This window comes from Cynocephalus volans, chromosome 10 (assembly GCF_027409185.1).
Source record: "Cynocephalus volans isolate mCynVol1 chromosome 10, mCynVol1.pri, whole genome shotgun sequence".
NCBI lineage: Eukaryota > Metazoa > Chordata > Mammalia > Dermoptera > Cynocephalidae > Cynocephalus > Cynocephalus volans.
The window spans coordinates 78,239,510-78,258,335 of NC_084469.1; the positions used below are offsets into that span (position 1 = coordinate 78,239,510).

At 36.4% G+C, this 18,826-nt stretch overlaps 1 pseudogene; it reads right to left on the reverse strand.

Moving 5' to 3' along the window:
- Positions 1-1,842: 1,842 nt before the first annotated feature.
- Positions 1,843-17,912, reverse strand: LOC134387453 (putative monooxygenase p33MONOX; annotated as a pseudogene).
- Between the last annotated feature and the right edge of the window lie 914 nt (positions 17,913-18,826).

Consider the following 18,826-nt stretch of genomic DNA (forward strand, 5'->3'; position numbering starts at 1 on the left):
TGTTGAGTGTTTTATTATAAAAGTTTATTGAATTTTGTCAGATTTTTTTAATGCATTAATTTAGTTGACCACGTGTATTTTTTTCTTCATTCTGTTAATGTGGTGTTCTAGTTCCACCTGAAAAGGATTTGGGATGCAATGAATGCTTGGGTTTTTAGGAGCAGAGGTGAACAGTGACCTGCATGAACCTTTGGTCTATTTATGAACTCCCAAAATGAACATGAAGACTTTACCCCCAGAATGAATATGGATGTTCTGAGTAAAATGTTTCAATGTGGAAATTGGTAGGTGAAATAGGGAGCAGTTTATGGGTCCCAAGATTCTGCCCTTATTAGCCTGTCATTTTGCGAGAAACACATCTCATTGTTGAAATCCATATTTTCTTTTTTATGAGAAAGTAGTAAAAAATTTTATTGTCATAGCAAGAGATCATAATAGAAGACACAAATAAATTAATTGTACTGAGAATTTTAGATTCCAGGGCTTCTCTTTGGAAAGGGCAGCTCCTTATGTAGACAAAATACTATCCAAAACAAAAACAGCAGATATTAGAGACAGTGTTTAAGATAATAATTGAATATGTACATAGTGAGGAGAAATAAAAAAGCAGTTTCCCTGTTTTCTTTCCTTGGTTAAATATGTGCTGCATAAAGGTATGAGGCTAGTTTTGGTGGAAAAGGCTTTCAAATAGAGCAATCTTGAATTCTTTTACATCCTTTCCCCTCAAAAGAATGTTTCAGGCCCTGACCTGAAAAAAGAAATTAAAATAGGTTGACGCTAGTTTCACATGAACCTCAAGATGATAATCTAACTGTAGTTACCATCTTCTTTACTTTAAAGAAGTTTAGTATCCATTTATCTATACCAAACCAGTAGACTTAATTTTCTCCCTTAGGAAGTTTTCAACCAAATTGGAGTTGAACTAATCTTACTTTAAAGTACAAGAAAGGATATGCAAGACATGTGTTTGTTCTGTGACACATAAAACAGAAGCATCCCTGCAACAGCACTGGTCCAAGACGAACCACATTAAGAACTGGCTGAAGGGCAAAGTGGTCCATTAAGTCTACCAAAAAGCAAGGAGACTTTAATTTCAGCACAGGAAGAGGAGTTCCTGCCATGTCTGGCTTTTGACTGTACTCAGATCTCAAATAGGTCTTAGGTTCCCACAACTGACAGGGCTGGAATGCATACTGGCACAGCCAGGAGGGTCGAAGTTGTCTAAACTAGCCAGTGAGCATCTCTGCTCCATAATTTGTCAATGCTCATGTTGATAGTGGTAAAAGACTCAGGACACCTGGGTTTTGGAACAGCACATACATTATTTACCTAGTAAGCAAAAATTGAAATTCTTGTCCAGGGTAAACAATACAAAAATAGGTAACGAGGCCCCCATACATCGCTGCAGTGATTATTTAGTCTTAACTATAGGTTAAGGCAGTACACAATGGCCTCTTCCACACAGTAAGGACAAGCTTTCTACTAATGTTTTTCAAAAACCAATTATGTCTCTAGCTCTAGCCTCAGTTTAATACATTTTAAATATATCTATATATTATCTATCTATCTATCTATCTATCTATCTATCTATGTATCTATCTATCTATCTATCTATCTATGTATCTATCTATGTATCTATGTATCTATGTATCTATCTATGTATCTATGTATCTATGTATCTATGTATCTATGTATCTATGTATCTATGTATCTATCTATCTATCTATCTATCTATCTATCTATCTATCTATCTATCTATCTATCTATCTATCTATCTATCTATCTATCTACCTTTCCTATGTCCAATTCAAGATAAAAGGAGAGTGGAGCACAAGACACCAGCTACCCAGAGTCCCTGGAATAGAAAGAGCTCCAGAAGTCAGGGGGTGTGAGCACATTCATGTCACGGGGTTTGAGATTATAGGTCCTTGGTGTTTCTTCACTTCTATCACTGATATTTCCATCTTAGGCTGCTTAACAGTTACTCAATTTTCACCCTTTCAAGTGGTCTGAACTTGGATTAGTTCCATTGGAGAGGGCTTCTGGGCTCCTCGATGGCCCTGGTTGGCAAAGCCTCCCACATCATACTTGTGGAGGGATCGTGGTTCAAAGGGGCTTTATTTATCTGATGGGTTTCTGTCCTTATCCCCACTTCTATAATCCATGGTGCCAGGATTTAGGCTAGGTGAGGCTATGGAAGAACCCAATGTAAACCAGCCTCTGGTCTTTTGCTTAGGGGAAAAGTAGGGGTGCTGTTTTGGGTGGACTGGGCTGACGCAGTCTGTTTCACTTCTTTCGTTGTCTCTCCACTCTGTAGCTTTAGTGTGTGGAGTGCTTCTGCCACTAGAAAGTGCTTGGTCTCATTGATGGTAAGGCCCTTGTGGGGTGTGTAGACACCATCTCTCAGCCTTGTTCATTGTTCAAAATGCTGAATATTCTCCTGGGTCTATTTTGTGATCAGAGAATTCATGATGAATGGGTAAGTTTAGCTTTCACCACTGGAACCTCGTCCACACTATCAATGGCCAAAGATACAGTCATGGCAGGGGAGGATACTCTGCCTCTCCTTCCTCCTCCTTGGCGAGGTACTGATACTTGAGCTCTGGAATCATTGGCTTCTAGGGGATGCTGCCCATGTCTGATGGAGGAGGAATAACAAGCATAGGATCCTGGAGGACATCATCATGGCTGAATGCCCAGCAGTACATCCCAATGGGCAGGGATATCTTGCCTACAGGCCCACTAGGCTCAAGAGCAGGTACTCCTGGTTGTCTCAAAGCCTTTGAAAGTCTAGGATCCAGCTGCTTTTTCTATACAGAATTCAGAGCTGAGTCCCCAGCTGCTACCCAGGAGGAGTCCATCCAGAGGTTCTGTTCTTCCATTACTGGGGAGCTGCCTGTGCTCCAAGCTCCCCCACATCTCAAAGCAACATTGAAGGCCTCTAGCACCAACCTGGGGGCACTGCTGAAATCTGTATTTTCTTTTGTTCATTCATCTATTCAGTTTTCATGGAGCACCTGGTATGTGCCAGGCATGATACTTTACTGAATTACACCATCAGCATATTGAGCGCTTACGAAGTACCAGGCCAGTAATGCTTGTTGTTGAATCCTCACAGTAGGGCTGTAGTGGACTGAATTATGTGCCCCCCCAAACTCACTGACGCTTGAATTGTGTTTCCCAAGTTTTATGTATTGGAAACTTAGCTCCCACTGTCACTGTTAAGTGGGTGGGAAATCCTGCTATGGTAATTGAAAGGTGGAGCCTTGAAGAGGTGATTGGATTATAGGACCATGCTGCAGTGAATGGATTAAAAATGGTGGTCAGGTGAATAGTTCTAAGGGCTTTAAAAGAAGAGGAGAGTCTGTCTCTGCTCTCTCTGCTCTCTCTTCTTCCACCATCTTGCAATGTGGGACCCTTGGGTTGCTGTCACCACCACCAGATGGACTTTGGACTTCCTGACCTCAGAAACTGTAAGCAGATAAATTTTGTTTTCTTTATAAAATACCCAATTCCATGCATTTTGTTAAAAGCAACAGAAACAGATTAATACAAGGGCTGTGTGGTAGGGATTATTATCCTGTTTTACAGATCAGGAAATTGAGGCAACAGTAAAGAGAAGGTAAGTAACTTGCCCAGTAGAAAGTGGTGGAACTGGAACACGGATGCAAGGCTGTCCAGATGCCCTCGCTTTTGTGGTTGTTTCCTTGCAAGTAATTTATTACACACATAAAAAATCATGTCATTATATGATTTTAACCTTTCATTGTCTTAGTGCTATGTTATAATTCTGTAAATCGAAGGTAATAATAGATATGTAAATTCTGTTCTATATAGTAGATTTCCTTCTGCCTTTGTGGAAAAATCAGTTTTGCCTCTATTTGCTCAATTTTTCAACATTATTTTACTCCACGTAAAGTTGTGTGTGTGGCCTTTTCATATTGGCTTCTTTCACTCAGTAATATAATCTAAGGTTCCTCAATTTTCATAGCTTGATAGCCATTTCTTTTTATCACTGAATAATATTCCTTTGGATGTACCATGGTTACTAATCTGTTCACCTACTGAAGAACATCCTGATTGCTTCTAAGTTTGGGCAATTATAAATAAAGCTGCTATATACCTCTGTGTGTAGGTTTTGGTGTGGATGTAAATTATTTTCAACTCATTCAGGTAAATACTAAGGAGTGCAACAAGTGGATTATTGTAAGAGTACATTTAGTTTTGTAAGAAATTGCCAAATAACTTTCCAAAGTGGCTGTGTACCATTTTGCATCCCCACCGGCAATGAATGAGAATTCCCGTTGCTGCACATCCTTGTCAGCATTTGGTACTGTCCGTGTCTTGGATTTTGGCCATTCTAATAGGCGTGTAGTAGTATATCACTGTTGTTTTAATTTACATTTCCCTGGTGATGTATGATATGGAGTATCTTTTCACATGATTATTTGCTATCTGTATATCTTCTTGGTGAGATGTCTGTTTGGATCTTTTGCCTATTTTTTAATCAGTTGTTCATTTTATGTTGCATTTTAAGAGTTCTTTGTATATTTTGGATAGCAATCCTTTATGAGATATGTGTGAGGCTAGTCTTCATTCTCTTGTTTCTTACATAAAACTTTTTCTTTCGTATTGCACTGGCTAGGACCTTCATTCAGTACACTGTTAAGTCTAAAGGAATAACAGCTATCTTTGCTTATTCCCTTAAAGAGACTACAAGTGTATAATGTTCTGGTCTTAGATGTGATTTTTACTGTAGATTTTTGACAGATGCCTCTATTCTAAGTTTGCAGAAAGCTTCTTTTCCCCCTGTATTTATTGAGATTATTGTATATTTTGGTCAGTTAATATGATAGATAGATTATATTAGTAGATTTTCTAGTGTTGAACCAACCTTGCATTCCTGGGATAAGACCTATTTGGTTATTATTAACATTTTATGCATTCCTGGATTTGGTTTGTTCAGATCCTGTTTAGAATTTTTGTACTTTTATAAGTGAGTTTGATCAATAATTTTCTTTTCTTTTGCTGTCCTTGTCTGGTTTTCATGTTGAAGTTATACTAGTCTCATGAAATGAGTTGGAATGCTTGGAATGCTTTCACTGTTTTTCCCCCCTCTATTCTAGCTGTTTATAGAAAGTAAATCTAATCTCTTTTTGCCTCAGTTTCCTAACTTGGAAAATAAACATATCAACCTCATAGGGATGTTTTGAGGATTAAAACAGTGAAAATACGTGAAGCAATTAGAACAGTGCAATAACATAATAAACTACCTTTTACTTTTAGCTGTTCTTACTATTATCTTACTTTCTAGAAGTTTATATAAGATAGTTATGATGTGTTCCTGAAGGTTGGTTTACGTTCACCTGCAAAACCATCTAACATTTTTTCGTGGGCATATTTTAACTACTTACTCAATTTTTTAAATGTCAATTGGTCTACTTAGTTTTATTTTTTTCTTCTAGAATTGCTTTTGGAAAGTTTTTATTTTCTAGCAGTTTGTCCATTTTGTCTAAATTTTCAAATTTATTGGCCTAATGTTTATAGTATACTCTTATTAATATTTGATTGCTGCTATGGCTGTATTTATGGCTTTCTTTTCATTCCTAATATTATTTTTTTGAGCGTGTTTAACTCATTAAAATTTAGATTTCTTTACATATTTGCTTTAATTACCCTCTGCAGGTCCTTGTAGGTAATGGTTTTCATTATCATTGACTTTTACATGTTTTCTAATTTCCACTGTAGTTTCTTACTTGACCTATGAATTCATTATATTTATAAATTAAAAATTTCCAAACAGATAAGGTTTCTATTTTTTTATTACTGAATTTTATTGTATTGTCATCAGAGACTGGGTTTATATAATATCACTCTGATTCAATATTTATAATACATTTATTTATTATTTATTTCCTATATTCCCCCACTAGAATGTCATCCAAATGAAGAAAGCAAGAAATTTACTCTGTTTAGTTTACTATTATTTTTCCAGTATGTAGAACAGTTGTTGGCACATAGGAGTGACTCAACATTTGCTGAGTAAAAGAATGATCGATACTGATGGTAATCCTTGGTGATCAAAGTTATTTCTTCTAGATGGTCTTCCTGGATCACTAAGAGTAGAATACAAATTCTCCTAGGCTGTAGTTCATACCAGTAGACTTGGCTCCATATCTATATATTCACATAGGAAGACATACCCATACGTGTCTGAAAATCGTCAAAATTTCCTGAGTTTCAAAGCAGAACTTGGAGAACATTGTCTACTCCCAAATTAATTTGATTCTAATCTGCCAACTCTCAGCACCTCAGCTTTAATGTGATTTCTGCTTCCTACAAATGGAAGAGGCTGTTTCAGTCCATTTGGGCAGCAATAACAAATTACCATAGACTGGATGACTTATAAATAACAGAAATGTATTTCTCGCAGGTCTGGAGGCTGGAAGTGTGAGATCAGGGTGTCAGCATGGTTGGTTCTAGCGAGGACCCTCTTCTGGGTTGCAGATGGCTGACCTCTCTGCATCTTCACCTGATATAAGAGGAGAACAAGCTCTCTGGGGTGCCTTCGTATAAGAACACTAATCTTAGAGCACTCATGACCTAATCACCTCCCAAAGACCCTACCTCCTAATGCCATCGCCTTGGGGATTAGGATTTCAACATATAAATTGTGGGGGAACAGAGATATTCAGACCACAGCATTCACCATAGCAGAACTGGGAATCCTCACAAAAGGTTTTTGTTTTTCATATTTAATGTTCTGCACAAAACAATATTCATGCATTCTGTCAAGCAGCTACAGAGTAGGAACAGCTGGCCATTACTCAGCTTGGTGTATCAAACAGATATTTTTGAAAATATACAATCTTTGAAGATTTTTATTCTTCAGACAACTTTGGCTTTGGAAACCCTGTATATCTTAAAAGCAGTTTCACAACGTCAGTAGTTTCCTGTGATTGATAGTCACAGCAAAATGATCTCACGGAGACATTAAAAACGTGGCATAGGAAAAGAAAAAAAAAAGGACTTTACAATATTGGATTCTATAGCAGTAAGTAATATTCTTTTGGCTTTCCTTCCCATTACTAAGGATTTTTTTTCCTCCTCTTCTGAAAGGTCTGTGTTTTATTACATTCTAGATTTGGACATACTAATAAAAAGTATATTTTTTCTATGCTTGTCAGAATCCTCTTTCTCAATATAGACTGAATTATTGGATAAGTGCTGTAATTCTGTTTATCTTTGGAATATTGAAACCCCAAATTAAAAACAAACAAACAACCTCCCCCCACCAAAATTCCAATGAGTAGAGAGATACTAGGTGGAGCATTGACATTGGCTTGTCTCTCCTGGGTGCAATGGTCATGATTGTGTTATACTCTCAGAGAGGGGAGAAGTGGTGCCATTCCTGAATGTGGTGGCTAGAAGTAAAAGCTGCATGATATGGAGAAACAGTGAGATAGCATGTCAATTGTTTTGGAAAATAAAAGTTTATCTTACAAAATGTAGAAGTTATTCTTTTCCCTAGTTAGAGTGCCTTGTAAATAAGTTACGGTGGGATAGCTGCTCTAACAAATAGACCCAAGAATGTAACAGCTTATAACAGAAATTGATTTCTTGCTAAGTAACTGTCTGGGGTAGATGTTCATCTTGGCAGGGTGGCTCTCCTAGACCAGTTCATTCAGAAACCCAGGCTTCTTCCATCCTGTGGCTCTGCTATTCCTTAGAGCAGGAGTTACAATTTTGGGGGGAAATTATCAGATAGTAAATATTCTACGCTTTGCAGGCTGTATTGTTTCTGTGACAGTTAATGTTGTATGTACAATGAAAGTAATCATAGACAATATATAAACTAATTGTATGGCTGTGTTCTAATCAAACATTATTTATAAAAAAGAGGTAGCATGCTGGATTTGGCTCTTGGGGCATAGTTTGCTGACCCTGGCCTCAAAGCCTGGTCATACTCTTCTGTATTCAGCTGAAAAAGGGAAGAAACACACACACAAAAAACAAGTGTGGGAAGTACCCAGGGGCCAGGCCTGGAAGTTAGAATACATCATTTGTCCCATTTTATTGGCTTCAAACCAGTCATGTGATGATACCCCAGCTGGCAGGGAGGATGGGAAATGTAGTCTGGCTGTGTGTCCAGGCTGTGTGTACTGGTGAACAGGTGGCAATCTTTACCACATCCAGAACAACAGAAAATCTAAAAATGGAATTTAAGGTCCATTCTCAAACTATCCTATTATATTTTCAAACATGGGGCTAGAAGAGTATGGCTTGGGTTTGAATCCTAGCAGGGCTACTTCCTAATTATGTATTTGTGGGTAATTTGTGTGACCAGTCTGTGCCTCAGTTTTCTTACCTGGAAAATGAGTGTAATTATGGCTATTATGGAGGGTCATTGTGAATATTAAATTAAACAAACAAACAAAAAACTGTTGATATGACTATCACTTAAAAAGCGTTCAGTAAATAGTAGTTATTATCATTATAATTTGAACAATGACTTAGTCTACTTCCTGGTAGAGTATAATTTAATACTTTGCTGCTGGGCTTAAATTTCTTCTGCTCCACTTCTTACTAGCAGCATAATCTTGGACAGGTTATGTAACCTCTCTGTGTCTCAATTTCTTCATTTATAAAATTACGACAATAATAGTACCTATCTCCTAGTGTGGTTGTGATGATTAAATAATTTAACATGTATGAGCTCATGGATGCCTAGACTTAGTAATGCTCAATAAATGGTATCTATAATTATTTTGATACATTGATTTCTAGTATGCAAGGGGGATGCTAATGTAATAAAAATCATTATCATAATAGGAATACATTTATTCCTTCAGCCAATACTGAGCACTATGGACCAAATTTTGTGCTAGGCTCTGAGGAAAGACCTGAATAGACCTGACGTTGATCCTGTCTTCAAGGAGCTTACAATGTGTTTGCTGAGGGCTACATTTTCTTTTGTGAGCAGTTCCTTCAGTGAGCACTTTTAGCATGTTATCTAATTTTATTGCTTGCAATAACTCTGTGAATTAGATATTGTCTGTGTTTTACATACAGGGTAACGGTTTAGAGAACTTAAGTAATTTGAGCCAAGTGATAGAGTTGGTAAATTGTAGAGATGATATTTGAAACTATGTCCCTCAAACTCAAATACCGGTATTTGTAACAATCATGCTGGGCTGTCAGATCAAGCCATATAAGAAGATTTACTTGGCAAAGTGTGCACTGTTTAATGGAAATGTAGGTTGGAGGTAGGGAGTGGAGGGGTCTGTGATGGTGACGGTGGCCCCTTAGACTCTCTGGGAATTCAGTTCCATCTCTGAATCGTTGATGACAGTAAATACCCTCTCTACTCGGATGACTTCAAACATTCCCCCAAGATGAGAAACATGTAATCTTATCAACCAGGTTTGGTTCCCATCTGCAGGAGAGCTGGGCTTTTCAATTTAACTACTGGCTTAAAAAATAGAAAAAAAAAAATAACACAAAGAAATCTACTGTCTCTACCTTTCTTTACAATGATGAATGCTTTTTAAAGGCAAATCCATCATTGGTCACTTGAGGGAGGAAATGTCAAGAAAAGTTATGGTTTGTTAGCTTTTAGTTCTTGACATTATACAAGAAAGTAATTGAAGTACAACAAATGCCATGTTGTTTTACCTCATCTATTTATATAGCAATCTGACAAGATGAATATATATGTTACTGTGAATTTGTAAAAAAGTGACAAAGGCTCTATGATTCGTTCTATTGTCTTATCAGTGCTAATCAAATGTGCCTTCCCTCAACAAAGCACATTACAGAAGAATTGGTATCCTTTTATGTAGATTCCTGAATATTAAACAATTGAACTCATTTTACCCCCTCAGCCCTGTTAGCCTCTTATCTCAAGTTCTTAGAGCTTTAACATTGATGTATAATAAAACATACACAAATTCGATACAATACAACATATATCTATTTAGTACTCCTTGTGCATAAGATTCTATGACAGAGATGCCATTAATTCACAATCTGTGATAGTTCAAATGCAGCTCGGGCTAAATGTTAGCATTATACCATTTCTGGGGAAAAAAAAGTCTGCTAAGCAAATAAGCAAGGTGTATCTTACTATACGTTATGCTGTGTTCCTGAAAACCCATATGTAAATCAAGTTTTAAATGTACAAAGAGAACTTGCTGTTCAAATAATTTTATAATAATGTTACTGGAGAATATATAATCACTGACAAATAAAGATTTTTAAGTTGAATATTTAAAAAGCAAATGACCACTTCATGTGAGTGACTAGTACTATGAAAAATCCTAGGGCTTGTTTCTATGACACCCATGATCTCTTTGTGGTTGGGTAGTCTGGTTGTCAAGCAACTTAAATGAAAAGACATGTTAAATTGTTTTTTTCTTCTGAAAAGTGTCAGGCACAAAACAAAGGTATAGAGCTGCTTATTTTGTAGTAAAGATCTCTTCAGTTCTCAACATAGATTGCTGGTGAAGGAAAGAGACACAAAAACAATATTTAATAGGAAGAGGCAGGGTGAACTTTCAGTGTGCCTTAATCTTTTTATTTTGCTGAAAATGTCTTAGAGATTCAGGTGAGATCTCAAGCAAGTTATCCAGGGTATAATATTAAAGATCATGAGACAAGGTCTCCTGTGGAATATAGTAGGATGATGTTACTTTGCATTTTGGTTACTCTGTTTTTTTATAGCCCCTTTGTTGAAATTGTTCTCTTTGCATATGTTCTTGTATTTTTATAAATGGGTTGATAGATCTGACTTCAGAGAAGTGAATTAAGGACCGTTATTTATATGTCAGTACTGTGTAGTAAAGAATTTGGCCTTGACTAAAGAAAGGTCTGGTTTGCCTTTGGCTTCTGGGAGGTAATCTGTGTTATACCTGATAGCAGTGTCTTTGTTTAGAGTGAGAGTTGGCCACGATGGATCTTAGGGTGAGACCAGTCATACCCAATAGCCTTTGGCTGGGGGATGTCCACACCACAAAGGCCACCCATGTGATTTATGATAGAGGATGGGGTCATGTGGTATCAGTTGACATTGAGTCTGAGTTCAACAACTTGGCAAGCAATCAATCAATGATGTCTATGTAATGAAGCCTCAAAAAAAACTCTTAACTCCATGGCTTGGATGAGGTTTCTTGGTTAGCAATACCCTTTGTGTATTGACACATATCAGTACCCAGAGGGTAACACATACTGACTCTATGAGAGAGGACAGTGGAAACTTCATGTTTGTAACCCTCTGAGACTCTACCCTATGTATCTCTTCTATTGGCTGTCTTTAATGTGTATCCTTTTCGTGTAATAAACCGTAACTATGAATATAGTAGCTTTCAGTGAGTTCTGTAAGTCCTTCCAGTGAAGTAGTGAAACTGAGGAGTAGTTTTGGGAATACCCTGAACTTTTTTATTTATTTATTTATTTATTTATTTATTTTTGTGACTCGCCAGTGCAGGAATTGAACCCTGGACCTCAGTATTATAAGCATCATCTTCTAACCAATTGAGCTAACCAGCTAGACCATGGAATCTCCCAAACTTGTAGTCAATGACAGAAGTAAAGGGAGTCTTGGGGACCGTTTCCTCTAATTGTTGCAGTTTGGCTAACTGTAGTTAAGTACCGTAACTGAAAGGGGTCTATTAACAAGCAACTATGCCAGTTATTCATAGCAATGATATCATACTTTGAAACTCCCCCAAACAAGAAAATTTCCTTGGAGGTACTTGTTGAATAGTCTAAATTTGATAGAAAAAAAGCATTAGATAGACCTCTCTTAATGCAATCATTTGAAATTAGAACAATATTAATGATTTTGAATTATTTCAGAGGTTACAAACTTAAATACCTTAACTTAAATTGAGTGAAACACTAGGTGGGATCTCTGGGGAATCAAGGAACATATGCTTAGTGTAAAATCATTTAGAGTTAACAATAAATTGGGACCATAAAATGTCTGGAAAGAAGCTGGCCCAGAGGCCACCAGTTTGCCTTTTCTCTATAGTCTGGGCTAAAGGCTCCATTTGAAATTAGCCATTTTCTGTAAGTAAATAATATGACTAATCAGATTTTTTATTTCCATCTCTTCTATGTTAGTTTTTGTTAAAGTTTGTCCATTTCAACTAAATTTATTTTAAGTTTACTGGCATAAATTGTTCATATACTCATAATATTTTCAGTGTTGATAGGATCTATAGTGATGCCTCATTTTACATTTCTGACTTATTCGTGCCTTCTATATACTTTTCTTGCAGTTTCATAATGAGTTTATTAATTTTAGTAGTTTTTTCAAGAATTAACTTTTGTCTTTGTTGATTTTCTTTGCTGTTTTTTTTCTATTTTGTTAACTTCTATTCCTGTATGTCTTTATACCTCTTCTGTTTTTCTATCTTATTGACACATATGCTTAACTCTTTGTTCATTTTCTCCTTTTTTTCTAATAAAGCTACAACTTTTTCTTAAAGCATGGGTTTATCTGAAGCTCATAACTATGTACAGTAGTTTTATTATCATTCACTTAAGATATATATGAATTTCCATTGTAATTTTTTTGACCTATGGATTTTTCAAATATGTACTTTAAAATTTACAAATGTATACATTGTTCTTTTTTCTTCTTTTTGTAATTGATATCAGGCTTAATTGCATTAGGGTCAGAAAACACGCTGATAATTTTAAATGTTAGAACTTTTTTGAGACTTGCTTTATAGACCATCAATATTTGTAAATATTCCATATGTTCTTGAAAAAGAAAGTGTGTTTTCTGCAGTTATTGGGTGCAGTGTTCTATAGATGTCTGTGAAGTCAATTTTGTAATTGTATTGTTCAAATATTCTAGATTTTTACTGTTTTTTTTTGTTTGTTCTTAAATTTCAGTGATAAAATAAGCACTTTTAGTTGTTTGTTCTGTAAGCTCCCACTGTTGATTGTGTACTTGTTTACTTTGTTTCCTTTCAATTTTTACTTTGTATATTTTGAGTCTATTTTATTAGGTGCACACAAATTTCTGGCTACCATATCTTTGGGATAAATTGAAAATTTTATCATTAGGTTAAGCCTTCTAGCATTATAGAAAATGGACATTTTCAAATGGAGCCTTTAGCCCAGACTACAGAGAAAAAGCAAACTGGTGGCCTTTGGGCCAGCTCCTGTTACAGACGTTTTATGGTCCCAATTTATTGTTAACTCTAAATGATTTTACACTAAGCATATGTTCCTCAATCCCCCACAGATCCCACCTAGTGTTTCACTCAGTTTAAGTTAGGCTTCTGGGCCCTTAAGGTATTTCAGTTTGTAAGCTCTGAAATAATTCAACATCATTAAGATTGTTCTAATTTCAAATGGTTGCATTGAAAGAGGTCTATCTAATGCTGTTTTTCTAAACGTATCAAATTTAGACTATTTTACAAGTACCGGCAAGGGAATTTTTTAGCTTTTGTCTGATGTTAATATAGTTAAAACAGCTTGAAAAAGTTTAGTGGTTATATGATGTATTTTTTTCTGTCCTTTTATTTTTAACTTTCTGTATCCTTAAGTTTTAGATATATCTTTTGTAAACAACTTACAATTTTAAAATACCCAATGATATTATAAACAACATGATAGTGTTTTCTCAAAAAATTAAAAATAGAGCTACCATGTGATCCAGCAACCCCACTACTAGGTTTATATCTAAAGGAAATAAAATCAGTATGTCAAAGAGATATCTGCACTCCCACGTTCACTGCAGCATTGTTGACAACAGCCAAGGTATGGAATCAACTTAAGTGCTCACCGGCAGATGAATGGATAAAGAAAAATGTGGGATATATACACAATGGAATACTATTCAGCCATAAAATGAGGAAATTTTGTCATTTGCAACAACATGGATGAACCTGGAGGACATTATTTTATGTGAACTAAACTAAACACAGAAAGACAAATACCACATGGTCTCACTTATATCTGGAGTCTAATAAAGTTGAACTCACAGAAACAGAGAGTAGAATGGTGGTTATCAGAGGTTGGGGGTGGGGGGAAGATTGGGGAGATGTTGGTTAAAGGATATAAAATTTCAGGTAGACAGGAGGAATATGTTCAAGAGATTCGTTGTATGACATGTTGACTATAGTTAAAATGATGTACTGTACACTTGAAAATTGCTATGAGAGTAGATTTTAAGCGTTCTCAACACACAAAAATGATAAGTATGTGAGTTAATGCATATGTTAACTAGCTTGATTTAGTCATTCCATGATGTATACATATATCCAAATATCAGGTTGTACACCATAAATATATACAATTTTTGTTTATCAATTAAAAACATATCCAGTTGAAATATTGTGGCCTTTAATTAGAAAGATTGGCCCATCTATATTTAATGTAGACGACCCTCTATATCCGTGGGTTTTGAATCTGCAGATTCAGCCCATTGCTGATTGAACCTACTGATGCAGAGGGCCAACTGGACTATGCCATTTTGTATAAGGGATTTGAGCATCCTCAAGTTTGGTATCCATGGAGAGTCCTGGAACCAATACCCCAATGGATATGAAGGGATGACTGTAATTACTGATATGTTTGAGTTTAAATTCGCAGTCTTACTATATGACTTCTATTTGTTCCACATGTTCTATGTTTACTTTTATCTCCTCTCTTATTGTATTCCTATCTCCTTTGTATTGATAAAGTAGTTTATTATTTTATCCCCTCCTATTAGTTTGGAAGTTATACATTATTGTGTTATATGTTACAGCATTTTTAGTTTATTAAAATCTAATATTAATTGTTATTTTGACCTCCTTTATGATAATACAAGGGCATTAAAACACTTTACATTTACTGCCTTCTGATATGAATAATTGTAATGTATGTATATACATATATAAATATAGGCATATTTATATATATACAGGGACTTTCTTATGACAGAGAGGATACCACAAACCAGTGGTAAAAGATAGATCAGATGTTTTGGGAAAACTGGGTGACTGCTGTATGTGGAGAAAAATGAGATTGGATTCCTAACTCACACCATAAATAAGAGTTAATTCCAGATGGATTAAAGACCTAAATGTGAAAGGTAAAATGTAAAGATAATAGAAGAAAGTCTATAAGAATATCTTTACAAATTTAGGCTAGGGAAACAGAAACCAAAATTAAGGATTTTTGTTCAACAAAGGACATCACATACATTGCAAACCAATGGACATGGGTCAGAGATATAGTTGCAATGTAGTGTATACAAGAAGCTCTTTCTAGTAAATAAGAAAATGATGCAGAACCCAAAAGAAAAATAGACAAGTTGTGAGCATGTAATTTCCAGATGGAGCGATCTAGATGGTTGACAAGTACATGAACTAATGCTTAACCTCACATGTAATCAGAGAAATGTAGGTTAAGACAAGGAGATACTACTTTACATCCATAACATTTGTAAACATTAAGATGTTGAAGACTACAAAATGTTGGCAAGAATGTAGAGAACTGGAAAATTGTACATACTACTTTGATAGTTTAAACTTATTCAGGTATTCTTAGCACAAACCCGTAGCAGTATTTAGTAAAACTAAGCATTGTATAATTTAGCAATACTATTGTTAGGACAAAAACTTGGGAGATACTGGTATATAAATGTACAAGGTGACATGCATGAAAATACTCATCACAGAATTGTTTGGGGCAGGAAAAAATTAGAAGCAATTTAGTCCATCAACAGGACTAACTTATAAAAACAACATGGTAGGTGAACACTGTAGAATATCATGCTGCAGTTAGAAGCAATGTCAGTAAATAACTCATAAGGTCAGTGTTGAATGAAAAACATAAGAAACAGAATTAGATCTAAAGCACAATTTCATGTACGTAAATAAAAAAAAGTACATAGAATAATGCTATTTATTTTCCAAAGGCACATAAAAATCTGAGTACTTTTACCAAACATTGACACGTACATTTACATTAGAGTGGTGCTCTTATGGGGTGGAAGCAAATGGGAGAGGCAAAATATAATGAAATAAAATAAAACAAGACAAGTTTGTATGGACCTCTAATGACAGAGTAATATCAAGGAGCATGATTAACTCGATCCAAGACAGGAGTTGCATTAAATTAGTGATTCCAAAACCAAAATTATTTATGCTACAATTTTTGCAGGACACTTAGGCAATGTACTTAATGTATTCTTAAAATAGTCTCAAGTAAAACATAAATATTTTATTTAAAGAGGGAGTTTTATATCATTACCATGAAGGGGAAACTGGTATATTTTCCTGTAAATAGAACGTAAGTGTGAAAGTATGTACATGGAAACAAAATAATGCTATGAAGTTCCAGCTGGATACTGTGGCTTGCTGATCGCTGAGTCTGAGGTCAGCTCTCTATTTGGGAAAAAGCGAGATTAGCAAGTCCAGAGTCACTAAAGATATATTAACACCAGCCTAAGATATTCCTTTTCTTTATAATCAGAAGAGGGGAAGAAAATTGAGAAAGGACTATAATTTCATACATTGTGCTTCAGAAATACTTAATACCACATCTTTGTCTGTGCAATGCCTGAAATTATCTTGAGACCCAACTCTAATCTGGAAGCTCTGTGAGAGCAGGGTCCATGCGTCTCCTTCTCCTCCTCCTATCTCCCATGTCCCCTTTCACCACTCTTTACCCAATGTCTAGGACAGTGTCTGGTAATTCACGTACTTAATAAATATATGTTGACTACATAAAAGCTACTTCTCAAAGCTTTGCTGACAAAGCTTGGACATCCAGAGGCTTGGAAGGAAAGAAAGAGCGTCCTCTTTGGTGTTTCACTAAACTGCAATATTGTAATCTCTTCCTGATGATTTCAGGAAGCGGGGCGGGGGTGGGTGATAGCAAGAAATCATGCAAGGAGTCCGGAAACCTAAGTTTTATTTCTGGCTTTGCTGTAACTTTGTGACTCCGGATCAATCATTTATCTTCCTTGCATCTTTTTGCTTCTTCACTTATAAAACAAAGGGGTTGGATCTGGAAATGGCGAAGATTTCCTATAGTTCAGGATTTAATGGTGAAAAAGAAAACATTATGAAACAACCATAGGGATAGAAGAAAAGAGAAAATTGTTCCTATATTGTGGGGTGACTTTGGAAATTAATTTTGAGGAGTTTTGGCAAGAAGCTTTCAGAAGAAAGGCTAATGACTAAAACAGATATAGAAACAGTTATAATGGAAGAAGGATTTGCTAGCTCATTATCTTTAAAGGTAATTGAAAATGTTTCTCTCTACTGAAGGCAGGAATATTTCTATTTCTTTATTCAAAGGATGGTGCTTCACCATTTTTATGTTAAGAAACAGCTTTCACTACACACGGTAGACATTTGTAACTGGAGAAATTATCCTCTATGTAAATATCGCCCAGTAAATTAATCAAACTTCTACTGTGCATTTACTAAATGTCAGGTAGCTTAGTTAGATGCCTCAAAGACAGAGAACAGAAGGTTCCTTCCCTCAGGGACTTTTAATCTGGAGATGTTGAATGGAGAATCATTTAGGTCCAACCAGGAAAAGAAACACCTCCAAGTAATTAAAATGAAGGAATTTAATGCAAAAATGGTTACACAGTTGATGGAATCGTTGAGAAGCCAGCAGGGGTTGATGAGGTAAGCCAGGAGCTGGTGTGGACCTGCTACGAGGATGATCTAAGAGGCGTGGAAAAAGAGATGGCCCATGGCAAGTACGGTAGAAATGCCAGAATTCACATAGAAGATGGTGAAAGTAGAATTAAAAGCCCCCATGGGGTGATTATGTGCCGTGGAAGGGCTTGGAGGACGTACTATTAGTAAGGAAACAAGAAGTGCGCTGTCAAGAGGGACACCGACATCACTTAGAAGTTCAGTGTTGGCCTCGGCAGGCAAGAACGACATGTAGGAGACACTGTAACAGAGCTGGCCTTACTAACAGCAATGGGGAAGACTACATTCTGTGATAATAGAGGTCAGCTGGTGACATTTAACGGCTAGGTAGACATTTATTGTAATGAGCGGAAAGTTTGGAGGAGCAACCAGGAAGGCCCCTCCTGCAGAGAGTTATCAAGATGGTTATGAAAAATGGCACCTCCAGCGGCAAAATAGAGGAGCAGCCAAAAGAGTACTAGTCAATCTGCACAGTCAAAAGAAACCAAGGATGGATGATCAGCAGGCAGAGAGCAATCATCCCCAATAAAAAGGCATAATCCCTTGCCCAGTTTTGCCAGATATGAGCCAGTTTTCAAATCTGAAACCCAGTGAGAGGCAAGTTCTCCAGGAGAAGGGGCTCTGCAACACCACGGCAAGCACTTTAGGCTTCCCCCAAAGGGACTTACGGCCACTTACTTGTGTAGCTGTATGCTGGGGAAAGGGGAATGCCCAAATATTTAAAGGACCATTGGGCATAGGATCCTAGTTGTCATTGAAATCTAGAAGCCCGAAGTGTTGAAATGACCTCCTTTTTAGAGTGGAGGGACCAGGTAATAAATGAAATCCTGGCCACAGTCCAGCTCACATTAGCTCCATGAGGTTTGTGGACCCACCTAGTCCTCCTGTCCCAGTTTCTCAAATGTGTAATTGGGATAGACATTCATTGTAATTGGTTTAAACCATACATTTGGTCCTTGGCCTACAGGGTAGGAGGTATAGGAAAAGGCAAGCTAAAGGCTCTGCAACTGCCTCCTACTTCCTAAATTGGTAAAGATAGTCAATTAAATTCTCATCCCAAGGGGGATGGAAGAAATTAGTGCCACCCTCAAAATCCAAAGGATGCAGCGGTTGTGGTCCCTGTCATATGTTCTTTCAATCTGTAT